Source organism: Giraffa tippelskirchi, chromosome 5, assembly GCF_054371585.1.
Source record: "Giraffa tippelskirchi isolate mGirTip1 chromosome 5, T2T-mGirTip1v1.2.pri, whole genome shotgun sequence".
Taxonomy (NCBI): Eukaryota; Metazoa; Chordata; class Mammalia; order Artiodactyla; family Giraffidae; genus Giraffa; species Giraffa tippelskirchi.
The window spans coordinates 143,480,712-143,495,737 of NC_137279.1; the positions used below are offsets into that span (position 1 = coordinate 143,480,712).

The 15,026-nt window shown below is 39.1% G+C and overlaps 1 protein-coding gene and 1 long non-coding RNA gene across 6 annotated transcripts in view; one reads left to right on the forward strand and one right to left on the reverse strand.

The window, feature by feature from the left end:
* Window positions 1-15,026, reverse strand: part of AK5 (adenylate kinase 5) — a 261,470-nt gene that overhangs the window by 180,556 nt on the left and 65,888 nt on the right. The window lies entirely within an intron of this gene.
* LOC145506664 (uncharacterized) lies at window positions 114-12,242 on the forward strand. The gene is made up of 2 exons (XR_014054142.1): window positions 114-171; window positions 12,065-12,242. It is a non-coding gene; the product is annotated as an uncharacterized LOC145506664 (long non-coding RNA).

Genomic DNA, 15,026 nt, shown 5'->3' on the forward strand with positions numbered 1-15,026 from the left:
GCTTGCTTAGAGTAAGATTTCTGTTGGAGTATCTTTTAAAAAATTGTAATTTGCATAATTTATCGCTTTATTATTTTAATTAACTATTTATAATCTTTTGTTTTTTAGATACAGGATAAAGAAATACAAGCTAAGAAGAGGGATCCCTTGGGCACCAGAGTGCCATTTCAGGTGATTTACGAGTTGCAACATTTTATTTGCTTGGTGTCTGTGATATTGAGATTTATGATAAGAAATAGTTATGTGATCTTGGTCCCAGTTTCCACAACAGAGTTCCTAAAGCCCTCAGAATTTCCTAAGTGGTGAGAACATTTAAAATGTCTTTTGTTATGTTAATGAGATGACTTTTGTACCCCACCCAAAAGTGGGTTGCCCCAAAGAGACTGCCAAGGGATTAGAGGCTTGGCGCATCCAGCCCCACCCCCACTTCTATCAGGGAAGGGAAAGGAGTGGAACTGGATACTGACTTTTGCCACCAACAGCCAATTTAATCCATCATTCCTCTGTAACGAAATCCCCGTAAAAATCCAAAAGAAGAGAGAGGGTTTGGGAACTTCTGGGTTGGTGAATACACGTAGATTCGGGGCAAGCAGTGTGCTCCTAGCCATGCCTCATACATTTTCTCCATGTGCATTTCTTCTGTTTTGTTGTTCCTGACTTCTATCCTTTTTTAATAAACCAGTAATCTAGTAAATCAAATGTTTCTCTGAGGTTTGTGAATCACTCTAGGAAACTAAACTGAACTCAGGTTGGGGTCACTGGAATCTCCAATCTATAGTCAGTGGGTCAGAAGCACAGATGACAGCCTGGTGTCTGAAGTGGAGGAGGGGACAGTCTTGTGGGACAGAGCCCTTAAGTGATGGAATCTGATCTAATTTCCCAACAAACAGTACCAGAATTGAGTTGACTTGTAGGACACCCAGCTAGTATTGGAGCATTGCTTGTTGCTGTGGGGACCCCTGCTTGCCCCCAAGCACAATATACATGTTGGAATTGGATCCAGAACTTTTAGCAGCTTTAAAGTATTAAAGTACTGAATTACCATGGGGAAAGCATATATAATAGAGCCTATTATTAAAAACACATAGTAAAAAGAAAAATCAAAACAGCACAAAAGTTTAAAAAATGTTAAAACACTGAAGTGAAATTATCTGAAAACTGGAGCTATTGTTAATATTGCTAAGGGGTAGCAAACATTTACCTCATTGCTAAAATGACTAGCAAACATTTTAGGTAAATTATTTTTTTTGTGCAGTAATACATGGCAGAGAAGAAAACAATAACAGCACATGCTTACATAGTACTTATATGCCCAGAGATGTTTTAAGGGCTTTGTTGATATTGCCTCATCTTTTCAACAATTCTATGAGGTAGGCATCAGTTACAAACTCCTTTTTTAAAAAAAAACTTTATTCACTTATTTATTTTTGGCCCTCTGGGTCTTTGTTGCTGCTTGGGCTTTTCTCTAGTTGCAGGGAATGGGGGCTACCCTCCAGTTGTGGTTCATGAACTTCTCACTGTGGTGGCTTCTTTTGCTACGGAGCACAGTTCTAGAGTGCACTGGCTTCAGCAGTCGAGGTTCCTGGGCTCTAGAGCGCAGGCTCAATAGTTGTGGTGCACGGGCTTAATTGCTCCTCAGCATGTGGAATCTTCCTGGATCAGGGATTGAACCCATGTCTCCGGCATTGGCAGTAAGGTTCTTTACCACTGAGCCACCAGAAAAGCCCTAAGAACTCCTTTTATACAAGAAGAATTTGAACCCCAAATAGGCTAAGTAAGCTGCCCAAGATGCCCTGGCAGAACTGGGATTCTAACAGAGTCTGGTCAAGAGCCCAAATTGTTTCAGTTCTGCCTAATACCTATTATTTCATCTACTCTTAATGTGTGTTTAGTCGCTCAGTTGTGTCTGACTCTTTGCCATCCCATGAACTACAGTCCACCGGGCTCCTCTGTCTATGGGGATTCTCCAGGCAAGGATACTGGAATGGGTTGCCATGCCCTCTTCCAGGGGATCTTCCCAGCCCAGGGATCAAACCCAGGTCTTCTGCACTGCAGGAGGATTTTTTACCGACTGAGCCACCAGGGAAATCCTTTGCCATGCCCTCCTCCAGGGGATCTTCCCAACCCAGGAATTGAACCTGTGTCTTCTACATTGCAGGTGGTTTCTTTACCACTGAGCCACCAGGGAAGCCCCTGTACTCTTGATAGTGACCTTTAGAAGTAGGTTTACCTCCCCATTCTAAAGATGGAGAAACTAGAAACAGGACTTGCTCTGGTCCTGCAGGTAGGAAACGGTGGAGGCAGAATTTGACCCAGGTCTCTTTGATACTGTGAAGCTGGGGTTCTTTCCCCTAATAGGCACCTCCTCTTAGGAGATGTTTAAGAGCCAAACTATGTGATACAATGTTAAGTGGTAAAGCAATTCGGAAACAGAGGAGATGGACAGAGGCTGGAATAGTCAGGGAAAAGAGGTGAATAAACAGGATCTGAAGGGAAGGGTGGAAGAGAGAGGGCAACTTAGACAAGAGAGGTGAAGGCTGGGGCATGAACTGGGACAGCCTGTGTGGGGAACACTCAGGAGACTTTCTAATGGCTCCTGGGCTTGTATTGTCTGTCCTGTTCTGGTAATTTTCTTCTGGATTTTATTTTGACACATTAATTATGTGGCCTTCTGTCTCTTCCCCTGAATAAATTCTCTTCTGGTGAGTTGCTAACAAACTGTAGCTTCTAAAAGGCAAGAAATTTATCTTGTTCATTTTTGACTCTCAGCCTATAAGGACTTATATATTTGTTGAAATCAGTTGAATTGCTCTTTTTGACCTATCCTAGACTTTTAGATAACATTGCTTACATTCATGAAGTTGTGTCAGTCTCTTCAACTGTGTCCCTTATGCCAGTTTTGAAACTCACTCAAGTCTACCCTAAGACAAAAACAATGAGATGCAAAACTAAAAGAAAACAACTGTTTCCTCAGCCCCACTTTCCCATCTAAACCACTGCTTTATTTTTCTCTTTTCTTTCATAGTCAAATGTCTTGAGTTCTGACACCTGCCCACCCAGATCTCTTCTCACCTCCCACTTAACTCCTCTGCCTACTCCAATCTGGTGTCTACTTCAAACAAGCAGTGGACAATAAAATCCTCTGACTACCTTCCAATTTATATCAGGAATGGGCCTTATCTAGTCCTTATCTTGCTTGACTTTCCACAGAAGCTACAGTTGACACTTCTCTCCCTGGAGCACTTTTAATTTAGGTGAGGTAGAGTACCCGGTTCTCCTTTTCTCTCACACCTTTGACTATATTTTCTCCCCTCCTTGCCTCATCTTCCTCTACTTGCTTTAAGATGTTGCGTTTAATTAAGACTCTAGGGCTTCCCTGATTGTCCAGTGGTTAAGAACCCTCCTTGCTATGCAGGGGACACAGGTTCGATCCCTGATCCGGGAAGATTCTGCATGCTGTGTAGCAACTAAACCCGTGCACCACAACTATTGAGTCTGCTCTCTGGAGCCTAAATGCAGCAAGCACTGAAGCCTGGGTGCCTAGAACCTGTGCTCTGCAACAAGAGAAGCCACCGCAATGAGAAGCCCATGCACCACAACTGGAGAAAGCCTGTGTACAGCAACAGAGACCCAGTGCAGCCAAAAATAAATAATGAGAATAAATTAATTAATAAAAAAGACTCTAATATACCTTATGCAATCTAACCACCACTAACAACACATACTTAATGGATTAATGAGTGGACCAACAACTAGTACCTTCCTCGGGCTGAGCCCTAAAAAAAAATCCCTATTTCTTTCTCCTGCTGACTGTTTTCTGTAACTTTTTTCCTATGCCATTGCTGCATCTTCTACATCTTGCTAAACTCTCTATTTGGTCCCATTCCCAATTTATCCCTGAGCCCCAGCTAATCCAAGATCCATCTCTTGGTCTATTAATTCAATTCCTGGCTCTGACGAAGTTATTTAACTTTGGACAACTTTGATAGCATGAATTCCCAGTACACTTCATGGAGAGAGAGAAAAAACACTGCCGTTTAATTTGACAGTTGTTTGACATACCATGAAACCAAATAAGTAATTTGAAGAAAAGTTTGTGAATCATCCGGGGAGAAGTTCTGCAGAATTCAAGTAAGCTTGTATGTACTTTTTCCTTATGGAAAATATTTCACTGGTTTCCTATAGATATCATATTGCTGTGTTTTGTTTATCTGAGCTGAATTCTCCCACTTCTTATTTATTTGAACTGGTTGACAATGTTATTTTTTGATCTTCGAGCATATGAGTTCTTAGTAATTTTTATTTTTTTGTTGAATACATGTTATAGGAGGAAAATTTGTTGAGAAAGAGAAGAAAAATAAAGATTATTCTTAATTCCACCTTTCAGACATAGGCAAACATGGGAATTTTCCATAGTAGCATAATTATGTAAAAATACTCCTTATAAGCTTCTGGCAAAAAAATTAAATTTTTTTTCTATAGCATAAACTAACAGAATCTTAAGAAACTTTCTCATTTTGCAATTCTTTTTCTTAAGTCAAGGCAGGCTTTCACTATAAAATACTAGTTTTAATTTAAACCAATCATTATAAATGATCTGAGTTTACAAAAGTAGACAATTATCTCCACTCTCGCCCCCTCCCCTTTTGTTTTTGGAGGAAGACTAGAAATTTACTATTTGACTGGCAAATCACATTATTGGGAGTAAAATTATAATTATGTCTGAGGTAAGAAAAAAATTCTCTGAAGCATGACTCATTTTAAAATTGAAAGAGTGCAGGATAGAAGGAAGTGAAGATCTGAGAACTCTTTCTAAATAATTAAGGCTAAGTTCTACCCATAGTCAAAAGAAGAGTTTAACTCTCTGCTTTCCTCTAATGTTTTCATAATTTAGCTTCATTTCTAGGACCATTTCTCTGGGCTCAGGAGCTGTGTTGAGTCTTTTCTGGATCCACACCATGATTTGCAGAGTGCTCTGTAGATACACAATAAATATGGGCCTTTGACTCCTCAACTCATATGGCTCCAAGTAAATAACAGTCTCATCTGCGTGCTCTACAAGCGACTTATGAAGGACCCTCAGCATGCATGTGTGTGCTCAGTTATGTCCGACTCTTTGCGACCCCATGGACTGTAGCCTGCCAGGCTCTTCTGTCCATGGATTCTCCAGGCAAGAATACTGGAGTGAGTTGCCATTTCCTCCTCCAGGGGATCCTCCTGACTCAAGGATTGAACTTGAGTCTCGTGAATCTCCTGCACTGGCAGGCGGATTCTTTACCACTGTGCCACCTGGGAAGTGCACAAAGGATCCTCACATCTTCTCTAATCAGAACTTCATGTGAAATCTCCGAAGTGAATACACTAGGTCACTCATTACTACCGAGGCTTTAAAACAGGAAATAAGTATCTTGCAAACTTGCTCATGATATAATTTTAAATTAAAAAATGTTTAATGCAGAGTACAATATGATTTCAGCTACCGTACTATCAAAATATCATAGGAAAACACTACATGGAAAAGATTCAAAATGTTAATAGGGTTTTTTTTTCTGGGTTGCAGAATAATGAATGCTTTTAAACTTGTTTGCATTCCTTACCCCCAACACCCACTCACATGTAGGCGCACGTGCGTGTACACACACACACACACACACATACACATACACACCCTCTCCATAAATATTACTTGTTTTAAAAAGGAACATAAGATTTTTATATAAGAAGAATTAAAAACAGAAGTAAACAGACTCCATTCCCCCCACTTGATAGAAACTTGAAAGATGCTCATCCTTCAGGCAGATCTGCTTGCCAATGTTGAGAAGGAAAAGGATAGAAAATAACAGCGTGCATTTGCCAAGACAGATTTGTGGTTGACATTTCTTCTGAAAAATGTCTCCATTAAAATAAGTAACTGTTGGTGTTGTCTCCTGATTTAGTCATTTTGAAAAGTAATGAGTAGTTTTCAGAAGTGGATTTCAGTTTTCCCATGGAGCCCATCACTTTGAAATGGATATACCTTAGACATTATGAGCACATGATGAATTTATCACCGGGCATAGTCATCTTCCTAACAACATACTTGCATGATGTTGTTCAGCACAGTGAAGAGCTCAACAAATGTAAACTACATTCATTAAGAGTATTTTGGATATATTTTGATTAGACTTGTTTCTAAGTGTTTTAGAGTTTGGATGTCATTCATTTAAACACTCAAGTGATAGAGAGTTTTATTCACATTATTTCTAATCTTAACTAATCTCACAATTCAGTAAACTTCATCCCGTTTTACAGATGATGATTCAAACCCTGGCGTTTGTGACTTCAAAGCTAGCCTTTGGCCCATGATACCATACTATGTTTTGCTGAATGTCATTTTTAAAAAAATAATTTTCTTTATTTATTTTTGGCAGTGCTGGGTCCTCGTTGCTACATGGGCTTTTCTCTGGTTTCAGTGAGCAGGTGTTACTCTCCAGTTGTGGTGCTCAGGCTTCTCATTGTGATGACTTCTCTTGTTGCAGAGCATGGGCTCTAGGGCACTTGGGCTTTAGAGCACAGGCTCAATAGTTGCAGCCTGCAGGCTTAGTTGCTCCGTAGCATGTGGAATCCACCCGGATCAGGGATCAAACTTGTGTCTCCTGCATTGGCAGGTGGATTCCTTACCACTGAGCCACTAGGGAAGCCCTGAATGTCATATTTATCCTGAATTTCTTGCAGTATTTCCCTAGTATGGGGTTCCCTTGGATACACTAGAGACTTAGCAGGGTTTTCAAATGATATAGGCATGAACAAATGTATGGAACCAGCAGCCCTACCTACTGTTCTTGGTGTCTGAGACCATCCTCAGGGAGGTAGAAAGGGAAAAAAAATCAAGAAAGTGAAAGCAAAATTGGAAGAAGAAAAGAGAGAAGAAAAAAAATCAACATCAAGAGTCTATAAAAATAGCTTCTGAAGGGCTTTTACAGCTGGAAACAGGTTTGGCAATGCTTCTTTCAGACTGTTCAGCTGGGTTCAATTTTTTCAGTTCATCATTTCATAGGAGCTGCAACAGCCACCTTTAAAAAATGTCACTGGATTATAGGAATTTCTATTTTTTCATAAATCTGATATAATAAAAGAATCAAGATGAGAAAGTAACTCAGGACCTGTGGTTGCTATAGCATTAATAATACTTCTGACCAGTTAGGAGGCGATACTATCCAAATAATAATAACGAGTGCATGCTAAGTAGCTTCAGTAATGTCTGACTCTTTGTGACCCTATGGACTGTAGCCCTACAGGCTCCTCTGTCCATGGGATTCTCCAGGCAAGAATACTGGAATGGGTTGCTATGCTCTCTGCCAGTGGATCTTCCCAACCCAGGGATTGAACCCACTTCTCTTATGTCTCCTGCATTGACAGGTGGGTTCTTTACCACTAGCACCACCCATAGTCATGCTTAATTAGTGCTTTCTCTGTGCTGGGCACTGTATTGAATGCTTGAATGCTTTAATTACCTTTTCTCATTCAATCTTCACAATGAACCTAGAAGGTACATAATATGAGATTTACTTTTCCAGGGTCGTAACCGAGGGCCTGAGAGTTTCCATAACTTGTACAAGGCCAAGAGCTGGCTAAAGCCCTACAACCATGATCAAGTTGCCCCTGAGTTTTTAATCACTGTCCTTGTTTTTCTCCTTTGATAAATGCTGCTACTTTCACTTGACTGGCCATGTTTATTTTTTCTCTTTATGTCTCCTGTCTAAGATGTGATTAGGGTATTGGTTTAAATCTATGCTTCAGTCAGTAAATATTGAGCATCTATTACATGCCAGATAGTGTTCTAGGAGTTTGGGATATTAGTGGTAAAGAAATCACTCAAAATACTTTCCATCATGGAACTTTCACTTCACACATAGCATATTCTTTCTGAAATTTGCATATTTGAAGAATTCTAATTTACCTTATGAGAATGTGGAATAACAAAAGACGAAAATCTGATGTGCAAGTTAAAAGCTAAACTTTGTATCAAGAGACTTAACACTTAAAAGAAAAACAAAGCATACTTCAGGCATCGTAAAGACTAGAATCCTTTTCATTTTTTTTGTTGGCCACATGGCTCATGGGATTTTAGTTCCCTGACCAGGGATTGAACCCAGGCCCCTGGCAGTGAGAGCACAGAGTTGAACCACAGGACCTCCAGGGAATTCTTGAAAGATACAACGTAGGATTAACTGCAAGATGTGAAAAAAGGTTTTGAAGCTGAAAGATATTTTTTGGCTTTGTTTTTGCTTCCTCTCCTCCCATATATGGACTTAGGGACTCCAACTTAGGCACTAGAAATAAAATATTGAAGACAATAGTAAACGGATAAAGAAGAAAGGAGACAGTGAAACTGTAAAGACAGAATTATAGTTGAAAAATACTAGAATCATAAAGAAGTAGAATTATAAAATAGTGTAATAACTGTCATGATAGAGATCAAACATGGTGTTGGGGAGCTCACAGGGGCATCTGACCCAGACAGAGAGGTTTCCCCGAGGAAGCCATCTCAAGAGTGACAGTCCAGCCAGGTCAAGGCAGAGAGGCGGAGCTGAGCAGGACTGCAGGGAGAAGGAAGAGCTTGGGCAACAGCCCCTAGCTCAAGAGAATGCAGTCTGTGAGCAACTACAAGTGAGAGACAATAACCTGAGCCAACTGAAGTTTCCTGTATTTTTCTCTTCTCTTTCAATTTTAAAGTAGAGCTATCATTTCACAGAAAATGGAGTAGAGCAGTGCCACGGCAGAACTGTCTATTCATGCAATTTTAGGGAATTAATTACTTGATATTGCTAATAACAAATTTCAGTGTTTTAGGAATTCAGATGGAATTGATGAAATGGAAAGGCAATCAGAAGAAAGCTGCAGACATCCGACATTGCTAACAGAGCCAGGAGGACTGCCCTGAGATCTTCTGAGACAGAGAGAGTTTAGCTGGAAATTCCTACTGAATTCAGTTGTAAGGGATCATGTCAGTTGTAAGGGATCATGTCATCTTTTGGGACTTCTGCTGGAAAGAATTTATCATGAACGTATGAACTCTAAAGCCATAATAGAAACACTAAAAATAAACACTATCAAGGTCTGCACTGAGATTTTTAAGCAGAAGTTTCAGGGTAGAAGAAAAAGTTATATTTCACAACAATCTTGATATGTTCAAATTAAATTTTCAAGGAATAAACAAGATTCTTAAAAAAAAAAAAATCCAGTGTTTATTTTTCTCTTCCTTGATCATGAATTTGACAGCAAGTGTAGAAACTGAAGCAATACTCCTTGGTATTTTCTGAGAAATCTCTCAAGGTCACTGACAATTTCAAATAACCTGTGAATTGGCAATGGTTAGAGGCCAGACCACAGAGGAAAGCATGAGTTTTTGAACGCCTCAGTTTAAAACACTACTGAAAAACTACTAATCCAATCCAAATGAAAGAAGTCTAAAAAAGGTCTTGTTCACACTAAACTTATTAGAACTAATTTATTCAACACAACTCATAAATTAATGCATTAATTCAACAAATATTTTAAAGCACCCTCTGTATATCTGGTACTGCTCTGGCTGTACAGTCCCTGCTAATTTGGTCACTGAAGAGAATAGTGAAGGATCAGGCTACAACTTACATATACCCAGGCTTCTTTTCTACAGACATCCTTTTAAATTCAGGGTTGTTTTGCTACTTCGTATAGAATATCTGAAGGACTTCCCTGGTGGCTCAGATGGTAAAGAATCTGCCTGCAGTGCAGGAGACCTGAGTTTGATCCCTGGGTCAGGAAGATCCCCTGGAGAAGTGAATGGCTACTCATTCCAGTATTCTTGCCTGGAGAATTCCATGAACAGAGGAGCCTGGTAGGCTACAGTCCATGGGGCCACAACGAGTCGGACACAACTGAGTGACTAACACTTTCAACTTTCACAGAATATCAGAAGACCAAAAACCAGTGTCTTCATTAATATTTGAGTACCTCCTATTAACTAGAAGTCTCAAAAGGATTGCCTAAAAAGAAACTGATGAACGAGTATACTTATAAGTTTATTTTACACTGTATGCAATTAAATTCCAAAATTAAGGAGGGGGCAATCAACGAGAAATTAGAATGGTTAATATAAAATTTCTTTTATTTCCCCACTCCTTCCCTGGATGTTCAGCTCTTCATTCAGTCTTTTCTGTCCATCTATGTCCATTTACAATACTGAACTTGGTAATGACAAGGACTTTTAGTAATTCCAAAGGTCTGATTACTTCCTTGAATTCGTGGAGTAACCTCCATAGATTGTCCCAGGGTGGTGTGAGTTCATTCAGTCCCACAGGAGTAATCATGGAGAAAGGAGAAGCAGTTTACTCTATCTTGCAGCCCCCTGTGTAACCTTCCATCATCATAATGGTCAGACGCACTGAGGCTACTCATTTATGCCTTCTCCTGCCTTCTCCACCTGAGCTCCTTCAGAGCAAGGGCAGATGCAGAGCAGAGCAGCTTGTACAATTTAGGGTTTATCTAACAGAGAACAGCAAGCTCTTGTCCTTAGCTGAAATGAGGTAATTTAGAGACAACACCTGGCACATCTAAGGCACTTAAAATAATTTAAATACCTATCTTATGGTGTTGAGTGATTAAAACAGGTAAGGATTAGAAGAGGTAAGAGGTAAAGGGCTGGCACAGCACTTGCTTGATCTAGTATGTTAGTCCTTCTCCATTTCTCCTAGAATGAGATTTCTCAGTCAACATCTTGTGGTTCCCATTACTGTGGCTTTATCAATATCTTTTCTGACTGTTTTGAGAGGGAGGCTAACCCTTTCCTTGGCTCAATCCCTTGTTATTAACTGAATGGACAGGATCTATTTCAAACCTCAGCTCCAGTGCATTCCTGAACCTCTCTAAACCTGTTTCCTTCGTTAAACTTTAAGGTCTGTTATTAGACTTAGATATAAAGTGGATAAAGGTCCTGAAATAGTAAAAGTACTTACTGAAAAGTAGCTATTATTAAGCACAGACACTTTCCTCTTTGCCCATTTTGTAAAGAATTCCTAGCAAAAATATTTCCCAATATCTTTTTCTTTTTTTTTCTTTTTTATAATGTCAGCAAAATAAATGCCATTGTTGCAACACTGGTTGAACTTAACATTTACTCTGAGTGTGTAATTCAGCATTCTCTGTTATATGGTTGCTCTATTAAAATTTTTGAAATGTTAAGTTTTGGCCCAAATCTATTTATACTGATCTTCATATTGTTGTATATTTATCCTCTTTAGAACACTGTACTCAACTTTGTAGAGAATGCTCTTAAATCTTGTCCAATTTCCCTTAATGGCTTATTGGGGTAATAAAACTTCTCAGGGAACACAGGGATGGTTTTTTTTTAAATTAGTTTATTTTCTATTTTTTAACTTTACAATATTGCATTTGTTTTGCCATACATTGACATGAATCCACCATGGGTGTACATATTTTCCCCTTCCAGAACCCCCCTTCCACCTCCCTCCCCATCTCATCCCTCCGGGTCATCCCAGTGCACCAGCCCCGAGCACCCTGTATCATGCATTGAACCTGGACTGGCGATTTGTTTCACATATGATAATTTACATGCTTCCATGCCATTCTCCCATATCATATCGAGGCCGCCCTCGCCCTCTCCCATAGAGTCTATAATAATATTCTACTTATCTGTGTCTCTTTTGATGTCTTGCATACAGGGTTATCTTTACCGATTGACTAAATACCATATATATGTGTTAAAACCAAGAAAATGGAATTAAAAAAAACCCAAACATTGTAGTGGTTATTGTAAGTTGGTTCATTTAACATTTGTCCTCTTTTCCTTTGCTTTCCTCTACATCAGAGGGTGAGAAGTGAAATAACTCATTTCCCAGCCTCTCTTGTAGGCAGGTGAAATTACGTAACCCAAAGGAAAAGAGTTAGGACAAATGAGACTAAAGCGGGAGTCAATGAGAAAGAGAGGGGGCGTTTATGGGGAAACTCTTGCTTTCCTAGAGAAGGATAATAGATATTATCCCAGGCTTTTGCCCTAACCCCTTTGTCCTATTTGGAATTCTAGATTTGATGACTAGAGCAGCAGCAGCCATTTTGTTACAATGAAGAAACATATCAAAGAAGATGAAATGGAAAGATGGAGCCTGGTTCCTTGATGACACCATTAAGTCACTATACATGGCTTAGATCATCCATTTCTGTACTTCTTTTTACACAAGTCAAATAAACCCACCTGTTAAAGCCATAGCTATTCAACTATTCTATTACTTGAAATAAAAACATCCCTAACAGGTACAAACTTTTATTTTTGATGGTAACTGACTACTGTGTGGTGGTTTAATGGACTCATGGGCTCACATCTGTAAAATGTATAGTGCTCTCTGCCATGAAAATACATTGTTCCAAATGTATCTATAATTTTTTTTTACTAAATTCATACATTTATTTACTCAATGAGTTATTTTGAAACAACTATTTGTGGAAAGAATACTTGGTAGTTCAATGGATTCTGCTGTCTCTTTGCTTGGATTTTAATATTATCTTACAATGGTTTGGCTAATCACTGTCCTTAATACATTACTCTTCTTTTCCCATCTGCTTTCTGTTCAATTTTGCCAAGAATGCTGTCCAAATAGGAAACTAAAATGGTTAAATTGGTAAAATGTATATTACATCTCTTGCAGGTGATTTATGAGTGCTATTCTTCCACAAGCACTTTTTTGGTTACTCCCATGTTTTCAGTAGGTTCCAGACAGCTGTTGGTCCAGATGGTTGCCCATGGAGAAGTAAAACCTTGTGGCACCCACAGTCATCATCTCAGCTCAGGCCCTCATCAAATTCTTTCAAAATGCTTTCTCTATTCAATGATTTACACACAGCTACCGGCTTATAATTCTAGCTATGTTGTTCCCTTGCTCAGAACCTTGAAAGCTCACCCCTTCCTGCTTAACTGAGCACTTTCAGGCCTTTGTCATATTGATCTCAGTGCCTCTGTCCCCCTTCCTAATTCTCACTAGTTGCTTATATACCTTACCTGCCTTGAGTCTGCTCGTGTTTGCTTATAATGCCTTTCCTTCCCATTTCTGGGCTCTCTTCCCCACCCCACAAGCACCAATGTTTATAGCAAAGTCTTCCTTCATCTTTCCAGGAGGAAGTCACTCCCCTCCCCTGACTCTTCCTCTTCCTGGTCTATTATACCTCTGTGTGTGGCACCCACCTCTTCCTGTACTATATTCAACTTATTTATGTTTACATTATTGCCTGCACACAAACTCCACGAAGGCAGATCTATCTCCATATCATCTCTGTATTCCCTATGGTGCCTTATGTGGTCCCTCCATTTGACATGGAATAGACTCTGGATAAAACTGAATGGATTACTATAAAAGGACTGTCATAACAGGGAAGATGAATTGTAAAACCCAGAGTAGATAAGGATAGAGTTTTGCCTGAAGCAGAACTGCAGCCATGGCTTTACATTTGACTGCAGAACTGAGCAAGGTCAGAAGATGATGGATAGTGTTGATAAACAAAAATACAAGGCCCAATAATTGGCCATTGCCCCTAAAATTTTCTTCCTGTAATGTGAATGCAGATTAATCAATTTTATGAATTATCTTAATTATTTTACATCTGTTATCTAGTGAGATCACTTTTTGAAAAACCTCTAAGTGTAATGCACCAACAGAATAAATTTTCTCATTTATTCTTTTCCGAGAAACATAAATGAAGAGACTACTATTGAACAGAGTGCTTCTCAAATGATAAATGCCTTGAGAAAGCAGTAATGGGCTTTCTCTTCAGGATCCAGAGTGCATAAGTGTCATGTTTTAATGAAGGGACAATATTGCAATCACAAGCGCTGCCTCTGGGGTCAGTGCTCTGGGTCTGGATTGAGGCTCTGCTGCTCTTATCAGATCCTGGGCTAGCTACATTTTGGTGTACTTCAGTTTTCTCATTTATAAAATAAACATAATAGTAATATCAGCCTCATGGAGATTGGTGAGGATTAATGACTTAGCATATGTGAAGCACTTTGAATAGTACCAAGCACATATTAAATACTTATAAGTTGTTTGCTATTTTTTAAGATACCATCTACTCATAATATATTTTTGTATTTTCCTCACTGGCAAGTCTTAAATGCCTCTTCTTTTTTTTTTTTTTTTCTCACTTAATTTAACTCTGGGGGCTCCCCTGGTGGCTCAGATGGTAAAGAATCAGCCTGCAATGCAGGAGACATGGGTTTGATCCCTGAGTCAGGAAGATCTCCTGGAGAAGGGAATGGCTACCCACTTCAGTATTCTTGCCTGGAGAATTCCATGGACAGAAGAGCCTGGCAGGCTACAGTCTATGGTGTTGCAGAGTTGGACATGACTGAGAGACAAACACTTTCACTTTCATTTTCAATTTAACTCTAGCACTCTCTCTATCTAAAAATATTGATCAATTCTAGTTTTGTCTGAAACATTTAATCCATAAACTTTACCAAAAATATTTTCTTATTCATGTTCCCTGTAAGTCTCAGTATAACACATTGAAATAGATTAAGACTTAATTCTGGAAGTGTGGAATGTTCCCGACACCATTGTCATAATTATTATTCTGATCACAGAGTGTCTCCTGGAGAAGTGACCAGCTCAAAGTGTGTGTGTGTATATATTTTCTTGTCAGGAACTGAAGGGCTGAAACAACAGTGTCCAGGAAGCTCTTAGTATGACATGACATTCAGCTACCAACTATCTACCAATTTGCTTTATTTCAATTAAAAAAATTATAAAGACAAACTATTGTAGAAGGCAGCCCCCAGGCCTCAAATTAAAATAGTCTTAGGTAGACTTGTCAATAGTAGTTCTTGGAACTGGGATTTTCTTAATGTGAATTTTCCAAATGTATTTGCTTGAATATTATCTTGATTTTATCCACACTACTTATTTCATGGTTATCATGTGAAAACCGTTATACTTAAGGCGATTAAAGAGTCATATGTAGAGCTTTTTAGACTCTATTTCATGAGTATTTATAAC